This window comes from Corvus hawaiiensis, chromosome 9 (assembly GCF_020740725.1).
Source record: "Corvus hawaiiensis isolate bCorHaw1 chromosome 9, bCorHaw1.pri.cur, whole genome shotgun sequence".
Lineage (NCBI taxonomy): Eukaryota > Metazoa > Chordata > Aves > Passeriformes > Corvidae > Corvus > Corvus hawaiiensis.
The window spans coordinates 29764079-29776898 of NC_063221.1; the positions used below are offsets into that span (position 1 = coordinate 29764079).

Here is a 12820-nt window from a genome sequence, read left to right on the forward strand (position 1 = left end):
ATGCTGAGTGCTGGGGAAGCAGGTGAACGCCTTCGAAAAGATATTTATTGTGTTCAGGGGGAAAGATCCTGCTGGAAGCGTGCATTTGTTCCCATGTTACTGAGGTGGGGTTTCACTGTGGAGAACTGAAGTTAGCTTTGTGGTCTTTGGGTATTTCAATAAACAGACAGTAGTGTCAACAAAATGGATTTATTTCTGGTTGCCAGTTGTGAGTGAAAAATCTCAGAATAACTGGATTTAACCATTCAGAGCCCTAGGTAAAATAGCTCAGTTTTGATTAGGGTCTCAGGACAGATTCAGAGTACTTAAATTTTTAATTAATAAACAATCTGGCATCCTGTCAAAGTTGACACCTTGCTCTGTCTTAGCAGCTGTTGGCACAGTAGGCTCCTGGCTACCTGGGATAAAGCAGTACTTGCAACAGGAGAAGGGGAGGAAGCGAGTCTGCGTGAGACCAAAACTGCCCAGTGAAAAGCAGCACAGAGCTCAGGGATTTCCAGGGAGCAATCAAGCTTTCCTGCTCTGGACACGGACAGCGAGTTCCTGTTCCTGAATGTCAGCAGTGGCTGGTGAGTGACAGATGTAAGGACACCTGTCTGAATTCAAGTAATGGCTCTGACAGGAGGAGCAACAAACAGAGAAAGCATTCAACAGTGAAAGTAGGTTCTGCAGGTTGCTCCTTCCCAGGGATTAGTGTGCTGGAGCCCGTGGGGAAGTTTACAGAGTGCCTGCTCACGTAATTCAAATGAACAGGAAACATTCACTGTGGATGACAGTCATTTATGTTGGAGTCATGGTGTGGGAGCAGTTAGGGTTGCCAAAGAGCCAAGGAAGGCAATGTAGGGAGGAAAGGGCATGGCCTGGGAAGGATGGTGCCTGGAAGCACAAGCAGAGTTCAAGGCTTCTGTTTTAGAGAAGGTGCTACTGAACTGCTTCTCTTCCTCAGACCCACCTGATTAATAAACAACAACCTGATCTCTGATCCTAGCTGAGCTATCACACAGTGACGTACGTAGCTGCTCCTCCCTGTCCGGGCAGCCCTGTCCCCTCACGGGCTGGGAATGTCCCAGTCTCACCCACAGCAGACCCTCAGGACTTCACAGGAGAGTTCTCCAGGATACTCAACCCCTCAAAATTGCTGTTCTTTCCTCTTTTCTGTGGTAAAAATTGTATGCAGCTGCCAACACTACAGCATCTATATGTTCCCTTGTTTCAGAAGGAAAAAGAGATGGAAAATTTAGCTCAGAATCATTTGGATCACATGGATCGCTACCTGAGATCTTGTGTTTTTACAATGGGCTCAGGCTGCATGTTCCCATGTGTGCTAGAGCAGGTCCATGAGCAGCTGGTGGTGTCTTTGGCAGATGGGTTGCTCAGCTCACAGGACTGTTTACAGTCTGTTGAGAACATAAGAAACATAAAAAAAGCAGTAACACTTGAGTATGTTAAAAACAAGTTCATAAGATCAAGGAGAATTTTCAGAATAAAAGCACAACACTAAAGCAAAGGCCTAAAGGCTGTGAATTGAAATTCAGATTGGTTTAAATTTTACCTTTTTTTTTTATATAGGGAACAACTAGAAAGCCATTCCAGAAGTGGCTGTGTGGTATTTAGAAAGCTAGGTACCAGTTGCAACATGCACAGATTTCCAGAGGTTTCTATTCAGTGAGGAGAGGGCTGTGGGCTCAGGTAAGTCATGTGAGGGAGGTGAAGCACGTGTGTTGTAAGAGTTAATGGTACAACAGTAGCCTTGCTCTACATAAGCACGTTTTGTGCTGATGTTTTCCAGTTCCTGCGTTCCTTGCAGCCGGTGTAGGAAAAGGTGTGTGGCTGGCAGAGCTGCAAGCCCAGACAAAGCACTTCTGGGTGTGGATGCTCCCAGCCCATTGCCAGGTGCTTCATATAGGCATTTATGTCAGAGATCTGAGGTCAGTTCAATGATAGCCAATTTCAGCCCTGGATTATTACATAAATGTTAATAAGAACAGGGGTATATTTCACATTTCTGTTATTGGTCAGCAGAGTATTTACCTAACCCTTAAGCAGTACTGGTGGGGAATATATTTCCCTTCAAGACAACTAAGAAAACTTTAAAAGTTTGGCAAAAAAAAATTGTTCACCTCTTTAATATAACCTTGTGAGTTTAATGAGAAGTAATCTTATTTTCTGTATACCCAAAGAGGAAAAACAGGAGAACAGAGTCAAATGGGAACTGCACTCTTCCCTGCTTTTGCCTCCCTGCTGAATGGCCCTTAATCACCTTTAGTATCTTTGTAGCTTGATTCCCCTGCTTGTAAAATGGACATGAGACTGAAGTCCTAGTAAAGCAGGCAGATCTGGGGGGAATAAATGCTGGACAAGTGGTATGAACTATTTTTATTTTTAAAAATGCATTAAGGAATAGGTATGGAGAAGCAATGGATTTTCATCTGGAAGATCTAGGATTAACTTGTTGGTATAAAATATTTGTTACTGCCCCCATTTGTTTTTAGGATATCAATCGTTGACGCTTTTATTGGTTCATGAGTCTTGTAATGCATTTCGAATCTGACCCAGGACTGTGTGGAACATATACTGGCACTTAGATTTATGCCAGTTTAACTCTCACTCTTTGACATTTTTGACCAAATATCTTCCAGTTGCTATGGGCTTGCTTTTTGAGGGGTTTATTTTGTTTTCTTTACATTAAGAGCCTGTGCTTTGAGGGGCTCTGACAGTGTTTTGGAGGTGTTCATGCAGGAGGAATTATCACATGGCAGCTTCCCAGAAGGGGGATGCTGAAGCACAGCACCAGCACCTCTCCAGCTTCCCACTGGTCGTTTCTTAAAGAATAAGCCCTGTTTCTCAGTCCAGACCTTTGGCAAGAAGATGACCACGTGAAACACGGGAATTCTCCTGCCTTATACTCCCCTCAGGGAAGAGGATGGGTGCCACAGCCGCTGCCCCTGCAGGAGTGGGGAGGTGAAGCTCATGGCCCCTTTGGACGCTTCCACCCCATAAATCTGCTCCTGAGATTGCCTGGTTTTACACCTACGTTACGCTGTAAACTGCTCTCCATACATGCTTTTTAAGGAAAACGGAGGAGCGCTCCTGAGCAGATGTAAATCTGCAGCGCCTGGAATGACGTCGGGCGCGCCGTGTGCTCGGCCGGCCCTGCTGACACAAGAGCCAGTCCTGCTTCCTTCCGGCTCCCACGCTGTCCCCTGCCTGGCGCTGACACAGCCGCGAGGTGAAGGGTGTTGGGAAACACATCCCAACTGCAGCCCAGCAAAAACATGAATGGCTGGGCAGAGAGGAATTTGCTTCTTTTCAGGGTGTCACCACATATCCCGGATTAAAGTCCTCGCGGAACCTCCATGTGAGTGCCAGCCACTGCTCTCTGTGAAAGCCAGGAGCTTCCCCAGTTTGTCCCAGCAGCTCCTGGCTAAAAGGGAATTGTGCTGCAGCTGGAAACTCGATCAAGCGAGTCTCAAAGCATTTCATTCATCCTCAGTTGATGCTTAATACACCTTTACTCTGGCGGGCAGTGCTTCCTAAGCCTTGTCAACATTGCAGCCGAACAAAGGCTCGTCTCAAGAGTGGTGTTGTGTAAATAAATCCTGTACCTTGCAGGGTGTCACGGAGTTAATGGGAAGCCTGGAGAGGGGAGGGCGTGGGAGCAGCATGCCAGTGTTAACGTTCTGTTTTCTGCACAGGATTGCAACAGGATTGCAACAGCCCGGCCTATCTGAGCTGCTGCACGTCCCGACAGCGCGTCTCTGCTCTTGAATTTGATAGGGGTGCTGATAGAACAATGCACCTTTCTGGGAAATGGTAATGCACAGCAGGACTTCGGTTTAAGGAAATGCTGAATAAACCATAGCAGCTTTCTTCTCAGAGTGCTGATGATTTTCAGGTAGCCCACCAGGCAGCCAAACAAAAAATATATATGGCAGTGTTCACTCAAAGGTTAAAGTTTTGGGAAAAGGAGGGGGGATGTTGAAAATCCCATGAACTTCAATAATTGTATTTATATCTTTGTGGTAGCTCTGACTCCTTCACTTGCTTCTTACAGATCAGTAATCAGGGGACAATTTACAGGAATAACCCCCCAGGTAAAAATATACAACTGCCTCTGAAACAAACAGCATTCAATATGCAAAGCTGTGTGATAAAGGGCATGCTCAGGGTGCTTTTTCAGGCCCCATGGGAAGTTTTACAGAGAGCAAAGTACCTTTTAGCAAGTCTTTTTCTGTTAGTTTTGAAATCCTCTCTTGCTTTTCTCTAGAAAGATTTTCCCACAAAAGGTGACAGAAACAATTAAAAAAGTCTTAGCAGACCTCACTGCTCCCCTGCCTCCTTCTTTCCCTCCCTCTTCTCCCAAACAGTGGGAGCTCTCAGAAATATTTTAGTATCCTGGAGATTAAAAACAATGTCCTTAATTTGTATTTGTCTTGTAATAGCTCTGACTTTCACCGCCTTGTCCTCCCCTTTATTGGGAGTACATGTGTGAGCACTCCCTCTAATGTTGTTTATACGCCTGCTGTCAGGTTCAATTAGCAGTTTCTTAGCAGGGCACCTTCCCACGTGAAGGAAATGTTTCCAGTTCTTGTCCTAGCTCCTGCTTCCTCCATGGGCAGCGTCCTGACATGGAACAACAGAAATGAGTATCAGTGATATCAGTAATTCTTAGCTGATAAATGGAAATTAACTTTAGAACCTCATGAATCTACTGGCAGCTTAGATGGGGGGCAGCTGTTTACAGGATATTTTATAGGTATTTCATTTATGTGAGTTTTACATAGTTCCTGTTATAAATTGAGCCATTTTGGTAATAGGGGATCAGGAAAATTTTGGAACTATAGGACACCAATGCACTTCTTAGGTAAAACTGAAAAGAATGTAGTAATCCATGGAAGGATTCTCTGTGTAAATAGGAATGTTGCTAAAGAGAATCAAGATAAAATGTAAATGTGGATAATTGCTCATAAGACAAAGAAATATTGGCAAGCAGCCACATGGGAATTGGAAATTAAACTAGTTTTATACCAGTAAATCATATTGGCAGAGTCTCAGTGCTAGTCAAGTGAATGGCAAACCCACAGGTAACTTGCAGGACCAAGGATTTCCCCTTCATGAACGGGTGTAGATAAGCAAAATTTCCCAGAGCAGAAAAACACTTTGTAGTAGCGGCCGGATTTTCAGCTTTGAAGTAGAAGAGGTACTTTCATTTTCAGTATCTCCGTTAGAGCTTCTTTTTGCAAGACCAGGAGTGTGAACTCTTGTATCTGAGCCAAAATTCCAACCTAAGCAGAATGTACTCATCTAAATTTCCCTTTTGGTTTCATTTGGCCAAGGTATTCCTCGGTGTAGAGTTGCTGTGTACTGTTACAGCAGTTGCTGTGCTGGGAGCTTGGGAAGGCGCCCGCCTGGAAGAGGTTACATAAAACCTAAACCATAATAAGCTCAGAGAAACCCCTGAGTGTGATGATTAAAAGGAGAAAACGATTAGGGAAAACACATCAAAGAGGCTCAGTGAGAGTCCTAAAAGGAAAAATACTGATTATATTTGTTTTGCTTTTGTCTTACATGAGGTAAAAGGCGTGTGGTGTGTCCTGGGTCGCCACCCTAAGGGGTGTGTACTTAAAGACAACAGAAGCAGACTCCAAGGCTTCCATGGGGTTTATTTTGGTTGCAGGGCTGGGGAGATAAGATATAATTGTACCATATACATAGTGGTGCTATCAGTCTGATGGATTACCTTTCCCATACACCCTGAGCACCTTGCCTACCCTCTGCCTGCTAATCTGTGTCTACCAGGAGAACTTGCTTTCTGACCTTTCAAGAAACTTTCAACTGTGGTTTTTAAAACAATCACAGAAATGTTTTTCTTTCTCCAAACGTGCAGTTCCTCTCTCTGGTGAAAGCATTCAGAGGCATCAAATGGGTAACATTGATTGCTAAAGCTAGTGTGCAAGTTCAGTTCAATAAATTGTGATCTTAAGGGCTAAAAAATGTTTAGAATTCCACCCTGGGTCTGGGAATAAGAGTAGAAATTTATTGATAGTCCTATTGTTCACACTCAGCTGGATTCTGTTATTTTAGAACAATGTTAGATTCACTTTTTAAAGTTTTTTTAGACTTGGTCTGACCTGGGAACCAGGTTAGAAAAGGTTTGAACTAGTAAAATATGCAAAATGTGGTTTTAAGCCTCTCCTTTAATGTGGAAAGAGGAAGAAAGGTTTTAGTCAGTTATAACAAATCCAGTAAGGGAACTGTTTACTTAACTCTCACAGTTATTTATTTTAATTTAATTTCTCAGAAGTTTTCAGCTGGGTTTAGTTCATGTGGGCTGACATACTAAAGAATGGTTTTTACTGATACGTGTTTTCAGTTGTTACTCTGACTTCAGTAGTTATAGCCATTTTCTTTTGGACATTCTGATGCAGTAAATCCCAAAACCGAAAGGAAAATAACTGAAGAGGACTTTGGAAATGGGGAAATATAAAGTACAATCCTTATAGACCTAGAATTTAGGTAGGAAGGTAGCATTTGAGTTTATTTTCCCATGAATATAGCTAGCATATATACATTTCTGAGGAAATAGTGCATATTTTTTTCCTATATCAACAAAAATAATTGTAAAAATTGCAAGGAATAGGAACACACTGTGTTGGTGCCAGTTGGGTGATGCAGAGACTTTGCTGGTTATGCATATCTGGCTTTGGCCTTGTTAGAGCCTTCCTAAATTTGGGTCCAAGCTGCTGGACAAATTGTCTTGTACTTTATGTTTTTGCACGTAAAAAAGGGGCTGCTTGGAATAAAACATGCCAGGTGAAAGGTCCTTGCATTGTTCTTATGTCCTCCTGCCATCTTGGTTTGCTGACACACTGGAAAATGCCCCTGTTCTCCTGGCTCGCTGGGGACTTTGGAGAGCAGGAGGTGAATGGGCCAAAGGAGAGACAGAACAGAGAAGGGGTATTGGAGCAACACTTCCCCTCACACCTTATAGGCCCAGAGAACTTTCCTCTGTCTGGGATGTCCTGTCCTGGGGCATTGGCTACACTGACTTTTTGATCAGCCCAGGAGGCTAACCTTCTTTCCCTTCTTGAAAGAACTAATACAGAATCACTCTATATTTTCTAGTGCATTACCAGCAGACCTGGATTCATTTAGTTTTGATTTGATCCTCACAAAACATCAGAGCTGTTTGCAAAGCTAATAGCAGCGTAATGACAAAAGCAGCAGTGCCAAATACCTTTGGATTTGTCCTTTTTCTTCTCCTTAATATCAAAGCTAAAACCATGGTCTTGATTTATATGCAGGCTTACTGATGTTAAAGCTATATAATAATACATCTAAAGCCTAGCACAGTTTATAAATACACAAAACATGTAACTTAATAGTTGTTTGTGCTGGATCTTTTATTTTCCTGCATACTCTGTCCTACCTTTGTTACTGAGGGCACTAATGCTGCATTAATGTAAGCAGAAACAGCTGCATTTATCTTCATTTTATTCTCCCAAGTCACAGCAACGTGCTGGAACGAGAGTCATTGTCTGGAGCAAACCTTCTGAAAGTCTTTTAAGGGCATCCATCTGGGCAGACTTTGTGGTTATAGAAGGGCTGATGCTGTAAGTATTCATCCCACTAATGGTCTCATTGATTTTTATTTACGCTCTTTGTAGGTTGCCCAGAGTCTCAGTCTGAGTAAGAACTGCAGAAGATGTGCTGAATTCAAGAACTGCAGGCATGTGTTCAACTAAACCCAGGTTTCTCTATCTGTTTTTAGGGTGCTTGATCGAAGTGGTGCCTCCAAAACAACCTGTCTGTTCTGTCTGCAGAGAAGCAGAAGAGAAGTGCAGTTGGTGAGCAGTGTTAAAAACCAGGTGCATAAGTTTGAAAATGTTGATCCAAATCACATTATTATAAGTAGTAGGGAAATGTCATGACTTACTGAGATTAAACAAAGACCTGCTTAGAATCTTGTGACTTCAGCTCATAAATGGATTTCATCACTCATTACAGCTGCATAAACAAATGCATGTGGTACATATGCATGTTTTGTTTTGGGAAGTTGTTGTTTTTAAAATCCCCTCAGAATTTTTTTTAATTGCTCCTAACGAGCCAGCGCTCCCTGGTTCTGAAGCGATGCCTTGGGTACCTGAGCAGCACAGCCCACATTGCTTTTAAAAGGGAATAAAGTTTCCCAGTCTCTCTCCCCTTCTGGCAGCTGAACTGCTTTGGCAAGCAGGTTATTTTAAAGGAGAAACTTACAATATGAAACCTGGTGTCAAAACTTTTATTCCTTTTATGAAAATAGCCTTGCCCTGGTGCTCCTTTGGAGCTATGGAAATGTAATCCCAGCCCAGTCAACAACTGGAGAAAGTCCTACACGTCTGAACTCAGGCTAGTTTGTCACATATTTAATGTATTTGATTAATGTAATTTTTCCTGTTGTCCATAGCCTCGTTTCTGTGGATGGGCCTCTCACAAGGAATCCTAGAAATGGATGCCCTGTGATTACCCAGGGGGAATTAGCACTTCCCCCATGTTTTCTTGCCAATATGTTGCAAGTGGGATGTGGCAAGAGGAATCCAAGTTTTGGTCTTCCTTCTGTGATTGTTACCTGAAAGCACAAATGGTGCAGTAGTTTGGGATGCAGAGCAGACACTTGTCTGTGGATTTAAAAAGTAGTACAGATCAAAACTATCAAGTCATTCTCATATCTTTACGTTTAAAGTAGCTGCTTTGAGCTAAGCCCACACTTTTCAGCATTTCCAGGCAGGCAGTTATCAAAGTTTAACCTCAAAAAACTTAAGATGGTAAAATGTCTTGGTAATTCTTTGAATTTCAATGTACCATTTCATATTCACAACTGAGAAGCTGGATTAATCTTGGGTGGGTAGTGTCTCATTTTAACTTTATACTGCAAGTTGTTTTTTTAACCATATCTAAAGGGAGATTACTTTTTTTATTTCCCCAAAGAAAAATGGCCAAACTTCTAGAGTGGAGTATCAAGGATACTCCATTTTTGTGGCTATTTTTCTGATAAAGATTCAAAAATCAAATTTAAAAATGGATATTGCTGGGGGAAAGTGGTACTTTTTTTTCTATTTCAGTCACAGCTTCCTTTTTTACTTATAAAAATCAGAGTCAGGAAAGTAAAAAGAGCAACAATATGGGAGAGTTCATGGTCAGGGCTGCTTACACATATATCCTATATGGGAGGATTTGTCCTGAAGTGCTTTAGTTTGTTTTGCCTCCTGGACAAATAAAACAGGTAATAACAAGAAATCTCACTTAAACGGAATGAAACTAAAACCTTTTGGCTTTTCTGTGAAGCAGCCTTAATTTTTAGGCAACTGGGAAGGAGTCTTAATTGTGCGTGTTCTTAAAGATTTTTAAACAAATTGCTGATTATCTGAAGCTTTGGGTGTTCTCCTCCTTCTGTTAAAGCCCTTGGAGAATCCAGTTGCTCCTCACCTCTGGAAACCTTCCCTCTTACGTAGGGAGCTAAAAAGATGCCTGACATTAGAGACTTGCGCTCCAAAATGTTGCTGAGAATGCCTTAAAATGTCACATTAATATCAAGAATGGTTCACCCACAAACCATCTGTCTTTGCAGATCTCAGAACGATCTTTCAATTAGTTAATTAAGCTTCCCTGTTTCCTAATAAGGCCTATTTGAAATGCTCGGAGGCTGGGGATAGCGGGGCTGTAGGTCTGCACTGAGCAGGTGTGACAGTGCACAAGGGTCTCCCTGGGCAGTGGGAGAGCCCAGGAAGTCCTGCCTGGCCTTACCTGGATGTGCTGGCTGGGAAAATACCTGGCTTTGTCCTTATAAGGCCAAGGAACTGCTGCCAGAGCCCTGATCCTGCCCCAGCTCTTCCCAGCCCCGCTCAGCCACAGTCCTAAAAAGGCAGTTCCTTGCTCCTGCTTCCCACGGCCGAGCTCCCCAGGGAGGACAGCTCTGCCGAGCCAGGCATTGCACTCACAGGGAGAGCCGTCCTTATGGACCGTGCTGCTGCTTCTCAAGGAAGAGTTTAGGGGCACTGCTGCGCTTCTCCTTCCTCTTGTTTAGTGACTCATGAAAATATAATAGAGAGCGGTGTCCGACGCGCTGGCGCATTTCGGGAACGGGATAGATCCCTGTAGGATCCGCGCAGGGAAGGAGACGCACGGTGGGAAGCAGCTCAGAGCCGGAGTCTTGAAAGCATATTAGGTTATGGTTTTATAATAGAAAGTGCTCAGCAGCAATATGAGCTCAAAGCAATCCGTGTCCTTTTTCCTCCCTCCCCTGGCTGCCAGTCCCTGCTCTTTGCTTGTGCTCGCTCAGTCCTTCGTGGGGCCATGCTGGGCTCTTGGTTTCATTTGTGCTGAAAGCCAGGAAAGGGTTTTCTGCTCAGATTCACAGTGTGGCATCACAAAACATTGTGCTCGCGTAACTGAGCGAGTGGTGAGTAGGAAAGAGGGGGGAAAAGTTATTAGTGCCCCGTGCTCTTCCTAATGTGAAACCTTTAGGTGCTGTACTCTCCTTCTGAATAAAAACTCTTCAAATGCTGGGTATTTTATGAGACAGTTTTACAGGTTTCATTGAAAATTTCTGAAGGATCTGATTATTGGCTTATTTATTTTACATGCCAAGTGACAAGCTTAGTTACAGTCTGATAGATTTTTAAGGACAAGTTCTTCACTGGAGCCAGATTTTGGAAAGGCTTGAATATGCTAGTTCAGATGGGGTCTTGCACAGGATTTTTTCTTTTATTAAATCAACAAATCACCCTACCTTAATTTGAAATAATAAAGAGGAGTGTTTTTTAAAATTAAAGATCTGTGAAATTCTGGCACTGAGCAGTCACATGCTCATTTCAGAAAGGGGCTTAAAATAATTCTTTTTCAAGGGGGCTGTTTGGGAAGAGTCCCTGGATAGTGCGTGCTCTGTGGAGCGTGGGCGGCGTTGGGGTGCAGCTCCAGCCTCTGAACACGTTGTACTCGGGCGCAGCAGTTTGTCTGCTCAGAGCCACATGCTTCCTTCCTTTATCAGGCTGCTCCTGGCAATCCTGCTCAACCTTTGGACTTTATGGCCTCTCTCAGGATGTAGCATTGGTTCCCTAATATCTCTTCTCTTGTCTTTTGCCAAGTTTCCAGCAGGCAGTGAGGCCACGACAAACAGGGTCACAGGTGTTGAAGGAAGTCAGCAGCACAAACAATTATTATTATTATTGTAAAACTGGGTTATGCAGTTGCAGGGATGAAATGCTGTTCTTTATAAATCTGGCATACCAGCCCCATCTTTTTTTCTGAGTTTAAAACATGTTTTGTAGCTCCTTTTGTACCACTGCTAGGTGTGTGCTGTGGACTTAGTAGGTGGGGTTAAGAGTACTGATGGTATAGATTAAAAAAGAAAAGAAAAAGGAGATTGCCATGTGCTCATTTAATGCACGCTGTTAGCTGAGAGCTGGTCTGTGTTTCTAATGTTGTTTTTATACTGCTGGTTTCTGAAATATCTGTCATGTAAAACGTTAAAACAAGTTATTCCCATGTGTGAATGGTAGTAAAGGAAATATTTAGACAATAAGGAAGAGGGTGATTAGAGGGGATCGTTGATCAGGCAATAAGGAAGAGGCTGATAGACACTCTGGTACCACGAGGCAGGAGGTGACACACACCTATGGAATTCGATAATTTAGGAGGACCGTTTACAGCTGTAGGCTTTGGGCATTAAACATAGCAAAGAAAAGCTTAAGAAAACCCTGCCAAAGGGATGCTCCTGCCTCTGCCAAACAAGGTAGGGGGTAGCCAGAAAAGGTTGGAATTTAGGGAATACCACTCAATAAACTTCTTCCCCTTGGAATTTCTGTTTGCCTTTTGGTTGTGGTCCCGGCATACACCTTGTGTCGTGTTTTGTGACCCAGAGCTTTGGAAGATGCGTGTTTTTGGGAAGACAAACACATGAAATGACAGTGGGAGGACTGCCAGAAGCACAGTATCTATACTGAATTCAGAAAGTGCCCACATGTAGCTTTTAAAGTGAACAACATTGCCTGTCTTCCATACTCTGTCATTAAAGCAGAGCACCTTTAGCGATGTTGGTATTTTTTATAGACTATTCCATCTGCAATCCTTTGGCTGAATGCAGTTACAGTGAAATCAAGGACAGTCTCCTTCCAGTATATGAACTAAGTTAAATGTAGAGTTCAGAAAATATAAACTTACGTACCTCAGAAGGTTTCACTGCTTTAACCACACTGATAAAACAGTGAAAGGTTGTGATTTGAAGGTGAAATTTAGAAAACTTAGGGCCCTTTCCACTACAGAGGTGGTCTGAAGTCCCACAGTGTAATGGTAACTCTATGTTAGCCCTCTGTGCAGGCTCAGCCCTTTGTTCATTGTCTGATCATCAATCTTCAGTTAATTCAGTGGGACTCATGATGGAAAAAGGTGACTAAAGGTATCTGAATTTGCCCTTTTGCAATAGGAAGAATTCAGCTACTGTTCTGATAACGCAGGGTAAAGCACACTTTAGAACAAGCCAATGCTGTTAAACCCATGCGTAGGAACTGTAATCTGTGTTTATAAATGGGACCATTATTGGGAAACGTCACTAGCAGTCTAAGGAATCTTTAACCAATAGCTTACTGCTTCCAGGGATGGGCTCTGCAGGCAGTTTATAAAAAGCTAACATTTTACTGTTAGTGTGTTTGGCCAGGAAGCAAATACACTTTGCTGGTAAAGGGTGTTTCTATGTAAACCGTACAAAGCCATGTGCTCAAGGCTTGCAATGGCACTGCCACTTGTAGAGAGCAAACTTACAGAATTTAGAGAATCAACTACCAGA

At 42.9% G+C, this 12820-nt stretch overlaps 1 protein-coding gene across 7 annotated transcripts in view; it reads left to right on the forward strand.

The window, feature by feature from the left end:
- Positions 1-12820, forward strand: part of FGGY (FGGY carbohydrate kinase domain containing) — a 254334-nt gene that overhangs the window by 244 nt on the left and 241270 nt on the right. For 5 of the 7 annotated variants that reach the window (XM_048313093.1, XM_048313086.1, XM_048313092.1 and 2 more), the window contains one exon: positions 7772-7868. The gene's annotated coding sequence lies outside the window, so the exon portion shown is untranslated. Of the gene's footprint in view, positions 1-548; positions 570-7771; positions 7869-12820 lie in introns of those variants that run through there. The other 2 variants (XM_048313094.1, XM_048313089.1) reach the window with 2 other exon arrangements.